Source organism: Rhea americana, unplaced genomic scaffold (genome assembly GCF_003343005.1).
Source record: "Rhea americana isolate MKP2758 unplaced genomic scaffold, rheAme1 scaffold_55, whole genome shotgun sequence".
Taxonomy (NCBI): Eukaryota; Metazoa; Chordata; class Aves; order Rheiformes; family Rheidae; genus Rhea; species Rhea americana.
The window spans coordinates 2,608,183-2,621,423 of record NW_028186701.1 but is presented as its reverse complement, the minus strand read 5'-3'; positions in this window follow the sequence as shown (position 1 = coordinate 2,621,423).

Genomic DNA, 13,241 nt, shown 5'->3' with positions numbered 1-13,241 from the left:
TGAGGTCCAATTTAACCTCCCAAATTTACCCATATAAGCTTCAGGTTAAGCTGTAACCTATGGAAGGAGTATCTCCTCCTCACTACTTGTTGTGATATACATCTTTGAATGAAATAAATTATCCCTCATTCGTTAAAGAGCCTACACTGCTTACTTGGACTAGATGTATAATTAGATGCCCAAGTGACATAGAATTCATCATATTTTCAGATCGATTATTCCACTGTTTCTACTGCTATATGTTCATTACATTCTCATTAAAAATGGTTTTCTTCTGACTTTCCRAAGTGCATTTTCAAGCTCCTTGTTACTACTGTGCCTTTGTTGTGAGATTTAAGAACTGTCAAACATACATATAAAAAAAATTATGAAACCATGCTTCATCCTCATAACATCTGTCTAAACAAACAAAATATACTGAACTTCATTAATCTCTCATTATAATGTAATTTTTTTCATTTTCCAAATCATTCTCAGAGRTCTTTGTCTACCCTTTTCAGTTTGTTGCAAACATTTTAAAATATGACTACAAGAAAAAAGCATACCATTCCATTAACAGCCTTCCTCTGCCAACCTGGTAAATTGATATGGACCAACAAAGACAAGTAACATTTCACTTTCCCCTCTGTATTCTCCTCCTGCCTCTCCACCATGTTGCTTGCCCTTTGGACAGCCTTAGAAGGTTGCTTCTTAGCAACCTGACACTGACGACTTGGCAGCAGACCAGTCCTCTTGGTTATCATTGCGTGTGCTCCTGAAAACATACCCTGGGCATACTAGAATACTAGAATCAGCACCTACTACAAGATTGTCCTTAGAAGGCAGTGTAGACATGCACACTTATGTTATACTCAGCTGTGCTCCTGAAAATGGTTTTCTGCTATATACTTTTTTTTTCTTCCTCTCTGTTATGGTCATTCTGATTTCCCCACCCATCTTTAAAATTTCTCTTTGATAAAGAGCATAATAGTGCCCCAAAACTGTGGATATAGCTTGTCTTTAATAGGCTGAAATTATTTTAAGTCTGGGTATTAGTGATTCATTTCCTGCAACCAGCTGTACTATTGATTACCCAAGATTGATATCAATACACCAAAAATCAATGCATCCTGAGCCACTACCAAATAAGTCCCCTCTGAGGCATGAGCTTGAGATACACATCTCATTTTTATATTAGTCCTACAAACAACATGATTGCAATATTATTCCTGTATATATCTGTATAAATTGAATGAGCAATAGAGAAAATAGCAGACAAGACTGTCAGACAATCATATTTTCAATCTACTCTGTATCAGCAACCTTAAGCAACTGTACATTCCTCGTAAGACACATGAGATTTCTTTATGTTACCTTTTCCTTTTCTCTAATGCAGTGAAAACTCTTACAGAATCACAGAACAGTTGAGGTTGGAAGAGACCTCTAGAGATCATCTAGTCCARTCCTCCTACTCAGACTAGGGTCATCCAGAATAGGTTGCCCAGGGCTGCAGGGTCCAGGTGGGTTTGGAATATCTCCAAGGATGGAGATTTTACTTCTCTGGTGTAGCAGTTAGCCTAGCTGACAATAATGTTAGCATATGGCACATCTGTCTCTACACTGYCTTTGGGCCCCAAACCACAACATCTGGGCAACTTGTCTAGTGTCTGACCATCCTCACAGTAAAAAAGTTTTTTTCTTATGTTAAAGTAGAATTTTCTGGGTTTCGGTTTGTTCCCACTGCCTCTCGTTCTGTCACTGACCGCTGCTGAGAGGAGTTTGACTCTGTTCCTTGCTCAATCCCATCAGGTAAGTTTTACATGTATGATAAGAACTATCATTGTTTTTCAAAATTGTTTCATTATCTAAATATTAATTTTGCTGTAAAATATGAAATATAAAACAACAGAGAGTCTTCTAAATCCCATGAAAATCCCACTGAAAACAATCCGACCCATTTACGGTTTCAAAGAACGAAATATGAAATATGGATAACAGAGAAGTATGAACTACTGTCATATCCTTCTACAGCTCACCATAGCTTCTAGTACGAACTTGTGACAAAGAGTTTTATGAAAGACTTTTTAAAAGTAAAATAAATTAAGTGATTTAATTGAGCAGTCAGTCCCTCTTTCTGCCACATATATACACATCCTGGTTAAATTRTAACAACTTAACATTTGCTCCATTCAGCATCCTGACCTTGACTCTACTTTTCTTCATTACTCAAATAAGAAAGAAACATCACATAAACTTAACTTTTTTCCATCTAGATTAACTCTTTGCACTGAAAGGGCCTAGTGTTTCACAGTAACCTCCAGTATCATGTTGCAACTGCAGATCACACTCCTGCCCCTGGAACTGCCACCGTTACTAGTCCTGCTGCTGACACATACATCACTCCCCAGATGCTGCAGGCCTTCAAGTCCTGACAAACTGCAGCTGCACCTGATACCATTTTGTGCTGCATAACTCATCCATCACGTGAAAAAATGTCTTCTACTGTCCCCACACTTTTCATTGCTTGAAGMACCTTCCTTAAGGAAGGCCTTGTGGGGAGTGGAGAAGGTAATCTTTATGGTTCCCCTTCAAGAGGAATCGATCTCCCTTGTAGTTTTGGAAGTCTTGGAAGTACAGTTGTTGCTAACCTCAATCTTGTCCTTCCACACTAGTGCTGTCCTCTTCCTCCTCCATTCCTCCATCTTTAAGAGGCAGACACCTATCAGTCTTCTCACACTGGTATGTAAGGACTGCTTCTTGCCATGTGCAATCACTGTTAACAATTCATTGTCCACATTTTAGCTAGATGATGTGCTTTGGTGGGACTGGAAAGGTTCTCTATTTCCAGCACCAGTCTCTTTATTGATTGCAGTATTACACTGCAAAGACATGTTACTTTCTCCACCAAACTCAGAGGTATATCTGGAGGGATTACTAGTTGGCCTGTCAGGGACAGTTTCTGCCTCAGTTCAAGAAATGAAGGAGRCCACATTGTAACTGACAAGATGTTACAACCAAATATCTCTTCTTCCATTGATGTGTCACTAACAAGCCCACTCACATATCAGGATAAGCTTCTCTGCTGCACCTAGCTGAGAGGCAGATCTACCAGAGCAACTCCAGAGTGGAAACTGGAGCAGATTTCAGATAACGAAGATCACTTACAACAAAATACTACTTCTGCTTATCTTTCCCTGTCTTTTTTCTCCATAAGCTCATTCTTGCTGGAGGCAGCTCTAAAGAAGGTCAAACCCTAACACTGGGAGACAAACACAGGAAACATACAGTCCTAGAACCTCCCTATCTCCCTTACAAGGGGGTRAGACTTTCTCCAATGATTCTGAAGATGCTCCTAAGGATCCTGTTGCTGCATTTTCAAAGAATCCAGCTGTCAAGCTTGGCCAGAGTGCAAGCTCTAGAGAGGGCTGTTTCTGCTATTGCTCCCAAGACTGAGCTTGCCACAATTCCTGAGATTTTTTTCCCCCCTTTTTTTCTCAGCTTAGGGAGAAGAATCTCTACCTCATCCTTAATTCTYTAGCCCTGATCCTGTAACAGCTATTCTGCACTACAGTGGAACAGCCACTGAGGTCCTCGCTCTCAAGTCAAAGTGCTCACTACCACTATGGTCATCRCTCTCCATTTCCCAAGGAGTCACCCTGAGAAGAAGGTGTTTGCATCCCCMCCTTATTAATTACCCCTAAAGTATTATACCATTCCCTCTTTCACTTAGTCCTTGCCATGACATGAACCATGTATCTTTTCCTGAACCACTGATATTTCCTTACTTGGAGTGATGCAGAAGTGCCCTAAGTTGAAGACTGTGAAGGCACACAGAGGAAAGTAGAAGATGACATTTTTATTGACCTGCTTAAGTCCACAGACTTTTCAACACCGATGGTGCCCAGGAATAAATAGTGTTGTTCACGGGAGAAAATTCATCACCCTAGAAGGCTGCAGCAGGCCATGCAGATATCATGACTTCTTCCTCTGGTTCACTGAAGCCTTTTTCCAAGAGTCTTAAGGTCTGGAACAAATCTTTGTATCAGAAAGACTAGATCTTCTTGTATCTTTCTCATCAGCWTGAAAATGTATGATTTTGCTTTTCAGTATTGCTGGAATGAGTGACAGCACTGCCCCAACAGCATCCACTGTGATCCCAAGCATCCCAGTGGAACATCTGATAGTAGCATTGTTGTTTACCAGGAACTTTGGGATGAATCTCTGAGACAACCAGCTCCCCTGGGCAGCAGGAGAACACTTCCCCATGCTCCTGAAAGGAACTTGCACAGACCTGGTGGAACGGTAATCCTGATTTACCTGAAAAAATAATGCTTCACTGCTTATCTACACATCTTGTCAGGCCAATACCATCCCCAGTCAAATTCTGCACACCACTTCAGCTAGCTTTACAATATCTTGCTGGTTCATCTCCATTTCTGAAATATGTCTGGAAATACACCCATGTTAAATTTGTTTTTGCTGGAATGCGCAACAGTGGGACCTGTTGCAGTCAGAAGAAGACAAGGAAGACCCATAGGCCAGCTCATTCTCTGAGCTATCAACCAGCTAAAGACAAACTGGACATTTATTCATGATCTGATGGGAATGGATTTGTTCATACAACATTCATGAACTAAAATGAGAAACTTTTGTGGGGAAGAAGGTTTCTATTTCCAACCCATCTGCTAAGAGGAAAAAGCCAAGTGTAGGTGCCTACAGAGCAGTATGACAGCAAGACAAGCTTCCTTTGTACACTTTCCACCCTCCAGTGATCTGTGATTCAAAAACTCCCTAGMCTTTGTGTTGAATAGTCCCTAATGGAATTGACAGTGGAAGCTGCAGTTGTGGATTTACTGCATTTTCCCTTAGATTCTACTCCTTTACCAGAATATAGTTCTTACAGTGTACATTTTCAAACTGACTTCTGGTAATCCACCTGACTTGTCACACACATGGTCCAGTATGATGGAGAGAGCATTATCAAAATGTGTAAGGGTATATCAAAATGTCACATTAAAATATAGCAAGGAAAATGAGAGTTGTTTTGGAGGTGCTTTGCCCTCCTTCAATGATGTTTTGTTCACTATGACAATTTCTACCTTTTGCTTTTGTGCTTTCTATATTCTATATTTCTATATTCTGCTCTGAAGAGATTTTGTTGCTAAACATAAACTGTAAATGAATATCTGAAAAAAAGATCCTCAGCATAATTAAAAATTATGTTAAATACTTTCCCTCCCTTTCCAATACAATTTAGCTAATTGTTAAATCTGTTCATGAAAGATTTCAAAGAGACAGGATAAAATTAATATTGTTATAATAAAATGATCATTCCCAAGTATATATTAAAAAAATTGAAAATAATAGAGACAAAATAATGTTTGTTCATACCTATGCTGATTATAAATGAAYTATGAAATAAGCTTCTATAAAGTGCTTTTTTTTTTCTCTCAGTGGTAGTTTTAAATGTTTTAGCATTATAGGTAAGTGACATGTCAAATAATGGAGACAAAATAATGTTTAATCATACCTATGCTGATTTTAATTAAATTGTGAAATAAGCTTCTGTAAAGATATCTTTTTTCTTGTTAGTTTTAAATATGATTTAGCATTWTAGGTAAGTGACAAGTCAATGGGGTTTCCATGGTATCCGAGCATACAGACTACCACCTCAGCTCTTTCTGAACTTTAAATGCCTTTTAACTTGTATTCACCCATCCTCTTTAGTATGTTGATAATCTTATTTATATCTCCTCTCTTTTTTTAAGTTCATATTGTAGCCAGTAACACAAACTATTAGGAAAAAAAAGAAAGTATGCCATATTCTATTTTATTTTGTCACACAAAGAATTCAGAATTGTTTGTTTGAATGCTGTTTCTTTCCTACCACTGGCAGAAGGAACATGACTGACAGACAAAAAGTTTGGGAAGCAGAGCCATGATATCTAGGGATTGTGGTTACTGGAGTATCTAGAATAATTGAACTAGCTTTTAATGACTAATTACKGGAATTTGTGCTATAGAATGTAAATCATCTGAAAAAGTGGAAAAAGTAGTGAGGAAAGTAGTGATAAAGTTTGTTGAGTCAGTAAGCTTTTCAGGGTAGTATCTTGTGAAGACTTGTGAAGAAAGTCTTAAGAACTGAGTGCGTGGGAAGTAAAAAGCCAGATTAAATTCAGTTCTGATAAATGTAAAGTGATGCACTTTCACATAAGGGGAAAGAAAAGGAATCATAATTTCACATGCAAAATGGTGGGCAGATTATTAATATTTGCCCCAAAGCTTTGAGGAAAGTTCTTTGAAGACATTAGCTTAACACTCACTAGTGGTCAAACATTAAGAACTATTATGAGTTGTAACTAAAGAGAGGACAAGAGCAATCACAGGATTATTCCACTGCATAAATCTGTGGTTCATCTATATCATGGCAACTGTATGCAGTTCTGATTCCCTCATGTCAAAATAAACCTCTCTGGATAGAATTCAGAGAAGGGCATTAGAAATACCAAAAATATGGAACAACTTCTGTTAGAGGAACAATTAATTAAGCTAGAACTCTTCAGTATACAGAAGAGATAATGAAGAAATGATGTAACAGAAATCCACAAATAAGTGAACGATGGAAAGGTTCAGCAATTTATTGTTCACTGTCTTTTATATCACAAGATCTAGAGAAAATCTAATAGAAATGCAGGACCCAGATTCAAAACAACCACAGGAAGAATGTTACCCATGCAGTGGTAGCAGAGCCACAGAACTCCTTGCCAAAAGATGYGAGTTTCACTGAATTCAAGAGTTTATGCTCATGCAAGAGAAATCAACAAAAGGCTGCTGAAAACATGAAATTACACTCAGTTTAGGAAATCCCAGTACTCAAAACAGCAGGCTGATATAATATATCATATATGCTTGCCTTGGTGTTAGACTTCACCTGGCTTTTCTTTAGGGTCACCATTAACCCTATTCATATGGGTTCCTATATGAACCCTGTTCATATGTTCCCATATTATCTCTGAAGATATCCATGACTGAAACAAGCCTTTAAATATCAGGAGCAGATGCTGTTGCAAATAGGACTCAAAACTTCATTGAGAAGCAATGCAAGCATGATGTTAAGTGGCCTGGAAGGCTAATATAAAGTCACACTTGAAAGGACTTTTGCTGAGAACTAAACTCTTAATAATATCTCTATGAATGTTCTTTCATCAGGCACTGTTAGGGCCCTGTTGGCCTAAATTAAGATTTGGCCCAACTTCTGATTGCTGTTGAAAGGTAACTTATTTCTATTCCTAAGGAAATGGCATCTTATTGAAGAGCTACTGTAGGATCTGGTCTGATCAAGAGGACTAATTCAATCTAAAACTATTTTTGAATTCATTTTAAGAAATTACAACAATATTCTATTCTTCTAACCTCCTTTTACAGATTTTATATGTTTGCATTTTCCTACAACAAAAACTCTGATCAAAACCAGAAGAACAGTAAATCTTCTTTAATAATCCAATATCTACTTTTAAAGAAATGAAGAGTGCTATGATTTCTGGTAAATTGAATTAAATATTCTTTACCTGTTGCAGAAGGCTGGTGCATCTTTCCTCGCAATCAAATTATCCATAGTTATATAGCCAGTAGAAGAAAAAAATCGTACATCTGAGGTCTTGTAGAAGTTTCTAACTACCCTATGCTACCCAAGATGTAGATAATAAAGTTCACTAAATTATGAATAATGAGGTAGCACTGGAAAGAGAGATGTTCTTTGTTTATCTCAGTAATCACCTTTTCCTTTGTTTCCTTTTTTTCTCATTAGAAAAAAACATCCATCCAGCACTTGACATTCATTTGGGTAACTGATGGATAAATTTTGTCTAATGTCTAGTACTTGGGCCATATCTTCAGCATTTCACTCTTGCCTCTSTATAAGTCCATCACAGCAAAACTTCAAAGGACTTTCTAGTTAACTCAAAGGAACAACTGGCAGTTCTCAAAAACATTACTTAGTCATACTTTGCCATTTGCAAGAGGTGAATGTATGAGACTTCTACCAAATCATAATGTATAAGGTAAAACTGRCCTTGATAGAGTTAACTATGCTCTTCAGCCTCCTTATAAGTGTACCTAGTAGGCAGAAAGACGTCTGACTACAGGAAGTTTTATATTTTTCAGCTAAATTAGAGTTCTGAATATAACACTGAGTGTAGAAATGTTGGGGTTTAATGTGACAAGCTTTAGAAAAGACTACTCCATTAGTATAGGTTTTTCACTTAAAATGATATGTAAGTGACACTATTGTTTAACAGATACTCATTTATATGCCATCACACATTTATGCCRGAAAACAGAAAGTTAAAGAACTTCAGCTGGCTCTGGGAGAAAAGACTGGGGTGTTTATGGCAGTATTTAGTTCCCATGAGAACAGATTGTGGCCACAATCTGAGATGAGTGTTTGGGAAAAGTCTGTCTTCTGCAAAATGAAGTTTAAGTGTATTAAACATTAGGTTACATCTCCAGAGAGTACATATGAGCAGAAAATGGTATTTGTTGCCTGAAACTACTGAATAAATTCATCAAGAAAACCTTTTGAAGGAAAATACTTTTTTTATGCAAACCAAAATATTCATCTAAAAAATATGACAAAAAATACTTTTATCATTAATTTGAATTGTATTAGTAATATCACAGTAACTATTCTTMTTATTATTTTCTTGTTAATCATATCAGATATTTGAAAGCTGATTTCTTTCTGATTAAAACTTGGAAGATTTTTAAGTCAAGACAAATAAWTAAAGTATTTATCTACCATTACACAGATTTAAAAAAATACCYTCTTCATTCTGTGATTGTTTATTCTTATTTTACTTTAAGAGATTATGTTAGCGTTACTTTCTAGGAAGAAAAAATCTGTCAGGGGCAGGAAATGGMAACAACTCATTTAGAGTCTGTGCAACAGCTATGACATTTCTTGATTATTGGCATTTGGCCTTGGTGCCCACAAGGAGTTTTACTGAGGGATGTTAAATGGAGAATTTATGAAGCTGGAGAGCATTGTGTGTTTTCTTGCTGCTGACTGCTACCTCCTCCTCCCGTGCTGCTGCACACTGATCCTTCCATCCCCAGCTTGGCCTTGAAACTTCAGCCTGACCCCGCATCCTGTCCTCTTTCTTGTGTGGGAGAGCTGCATATGCGCTGAAATRGGATCCTTTCACGCTATGAATATGGAGGGAGATTTGCTTCTTAATTCTGATCATAGTTACTAAAATAGTCCATAAGGCCATGCTCTCTGTTACTCTTGCAAAGACATTCATAGGACACCTGTTCTGGATTAGACTGTCAGACTGAGACACAGTAGTTGCAAAAATGCTTACAGACCATGTATAGGCATTTGCAAAGGTTAAATACAGAGCATGTCTGGCAAAAATATCGATCCAAAACCTCTGTCCACAGCAAGATCTAAACACAGAGCCCTGTGGGTGAAACGAAGTCTTTTTTTCCCTAGCCATGGGCTGRGCTCAAAGGAGCAGTTCATCTGCTGATACCACGCAAAAAGGCTCAGAAAGGCAGCTTTGGTTTAYCAACATATAGTCATATCCCAGTTGCTTTGCCCGTGGTAAAGAGGAGCTTTGCTGGAACATTTTCTTCCTTTCTGACTAGCTGTTGCTCCCTCTTCCTCCCTCTGTGTTTGCAGTGAACCCGGAGTAACTTCTAGATGAAATGTAAATCAYAGCAGCAGGCCTAAACATGCCTTTGTGTTGTGACTGTTTTGTGCGGTGACACGCAGCAACTAGTGATTCCCTGTTTGCCTTTGGCCATTTCCAGTTTCAGGGGCTCACATGAGCACTATGTTTTGTGAAATCTCTTTCATAGCCATGRCTGATCAAAAGTTTAAAGAAATTGTAAAGCTGTAAATTCACCTGCATGCTGTGAATAAGGCAGGCAGTTCTAGGAAGGAGAAAACACTTTCATTGAGATATGATCTAGCTTTTCAATTTATACTAAGTAAAACAATATAAAAATATTTCATTTTAATTTGCTCCATGTGCCACTCATGAACAAAATATAGTAGGTTTTCCTACATGAGTTTATAAAAACATCCAGAGGCTCAGATGCTTCATAATATCCAGCTTTTTGAAAATTTATTATAGGTTAGTGGGATTAATTCAAACACTTATCACAGAAATTGACAATAATCTGAATTAACACTGGAGGTAACAAAAACGTTCATTTTATAAATCATAAACAATCTACCTAATATTCTCACTGTCATAAATTCAGGCTAAAATATTTTGGTTTATACCATATGTTACAAAATAATCCAAATCATAGAGGTTTTATATAATACAGTCTCTTACCATTTGTATCACTTTATCACAATCCTAAATCTCCCATTTACCTRTGTTGCTCTTTTTGTGGATTTTTAAAAGTAGGACTTTAACTGTGAAAATGCAAGTTGTAGCAAACAACAGAATATTTYATGTTACTGAACGAGCTGCATTGAAGAAATGATCTGTAGAGCAGCTGGTCTATAATAACACAAACATTAATAATTTTAATGGATAGGCAGACTATTTTATTGTGTGCTGTTTTATTTTAAATCAAGGACAATAAAGCATGTAAGAGGTCAGAGAATTACCCAGCTACTAATCTAAATCTGGAAATGGTTAATAGTTACACAAATTTGATCTCTTTTACTGTAGGATTCTATACTTGTGCCAATCTATATTATCTTTGAGCATTTTCCATRCAGAACTTGGAGTAGGTGCAGAAAACTAACATGAACACAAACAGAGAGTTTCTGGCACTTTCCCTTCATTGCAATGAAATTGCTTTTTATATATACATATGAATRCACTTGTTTAAATGTTACTATTATATCCTTTGATTTTAAGTATTTTACTCTTACTTGACAGAGCAGGTAGAAAGAAGCATTTATAGGGAACAAAGACATTTTTAAAGGGAAAGGAGATTTTTATAAAGATATTCAGACTTTTAATTTATCTGATTTACTTATTACAATGCCTAAGTGACTGGAAACACAAATGTTTGGACACAAAAGAATTCAACAGATGAAGCAGTTGAGTAATGCAAATGTTTATCTTTAAAAATGTCATTGTAGACTCCTACTGTTGTCTCTRTTACTCCAGATAAAATGCAGTGGATTACAGCTCCAAGTGACARTATGCTTATCTAAATTTCTTTAAGTCTGGTGCATTCTCACCAAGAAAGACAATTTTCTGTAGATCAGGTTGTAGCTTCTGTGGTATCTAGGTAATTTCAGTGAGTTATGTTAACRCAGGACAGGATGTGGCAATGTAATTAGAAATTAACAGCTTTTTTGACAACAATGTACAAACATGATGATGTTCCTTTTTCATACTTGTCTTGATCTCGTGAGGCACAAATGAGAGAGAGAGAGAAAAAAAATCCATGCAAATTAATAGAGATCGATTGAAGTAAGCAGCTCTATATAACCAGACCTGTCAAATCCAAGTAGAAATGTTGTTCCTAATCAATTATCAGAGTAGGTTTATTTCTAGAGATATGTTTCAACTTGAACTATACATATGCCCRTGGAAAAAAACACAGAGCTGCAACATCAGCATCAGCAGCACAGCTTTATCTGGGCTTCCTGAGTACCCTGTATACGCCTACATGAATTAGCAGAAGAGGGGAGGGTGCAAGTGGGTAGGAAGAGTGAACAGAGTGGAAATTTCCAATCCTACTGCTCATTGGCCAGATTCAAGAAAGGTTGTCATCTTTTTTTTGACATATACCAGTAGTTGAGTATTTCCTCTGAGAATGCAAAAGAATCAGAGGAATGTTAACTTAGAGATGTGCCTTTGAGTCAAAGGGTGCTTAAGCACTGTTTTGGATAACGATATTCAGGTCATAAAATGCAGATTATAATATTTCTAGCACAGTGTCATTAGTATAAGATTTCTTATCTCACAGCTTTTTCATATCCCTCACACATTGCTAGATATTCACCRGTTTTAGATTGGAAAATATCATCAAGTAAGTAGAGAAATCATAGCATAGGCTTAATAGATGCTAAAGAACATGACTACTTTTTCCCAACACTTATGTCAGATAAATTTGCAAATAAAAAGTAAGAATAACATTAGCAAAAAAATCTATTAAATAAATATTCTGTTACACTTAAAGATTATTGAATATAAAATATTTTTAAATATCATTTGCTTTTTTGTCTTTTGTTTTATTAGTGGAATGTATGTTTCTATACACTTTACCCATCTTGGAAAAAGATCTCATCTATGTTCCTTTTTATTTAACGATGAAATTAAGACTCCACATTGCGTATTTGAACACAGAATTCTATCATTATTTAGGTTCACAATCAGAGATTTATCCTGGAAATAGAATGAAAAAAAAAATCACATGCAGATACACTCAGGATTACTATTACTGTTGTTGTTGTTTCTGCTTTCAAAAATATGATTAATATTTTGCCATAAAATGTAATAACTCAGAGTGGTTACAAGGCCTGCGATGATGTCCCTGAGAAAATGAGATTTTAGCACTTTTGAGTGTTTGGGTGCTTCTCTGGTATTTAGAAATTCACATTTGGATCGAAAGATAAGATACTTTTTTCAGATTTATTTGTTTTGTTTTTGCTGTTTTTTTTTTTTTCCAGGATTCACATTCTTTCATTATGAGCATCTTTAGATGCAAGTGGACCTTATTAGGCTTAGAAGTAAAAAATTCCAAGTTCATGCTGGATTTTCCTTGTAACCGCAGCTGGAGATGATGAAGAAAAGACAGCCCTTGAAGTATGAAGCGCCAGACAAGTAACAGCAGCAGCGGTATCTGCTACAACAGTGTTTTCCATGAATGCACTTTGCTCATCTATCATACTGCTTTGACTGCAGAAGATTCATTCTTTATACTAAATGAAACTAGTGATTTTCTACAGAAAGATGAGTATTTCTCCATTAACGTATCCTTTGATGCATTATATTTTATCCCCCATTATCCACCTTTATTATATATATCACCTCAAAAATCATAAGTTTTCATGGAAGAAATTGATAATCCACATTAAGTGTTTACAAATATTTCTACTTGACTAAATCATTTCTTTGTAAATGCAGYTGTTAATAGCTAATTAGATTTTCTAATAGCACTAGTTACCATCATGGGGATTATGTATGAGAACTGTTCCATCAGCAAAATTAAAGGATAAATCACTTAATGCGTTTTTTTCAATGTTTTGTGCTTCACTGATTAATTTTTCTCTTACCTTTAAA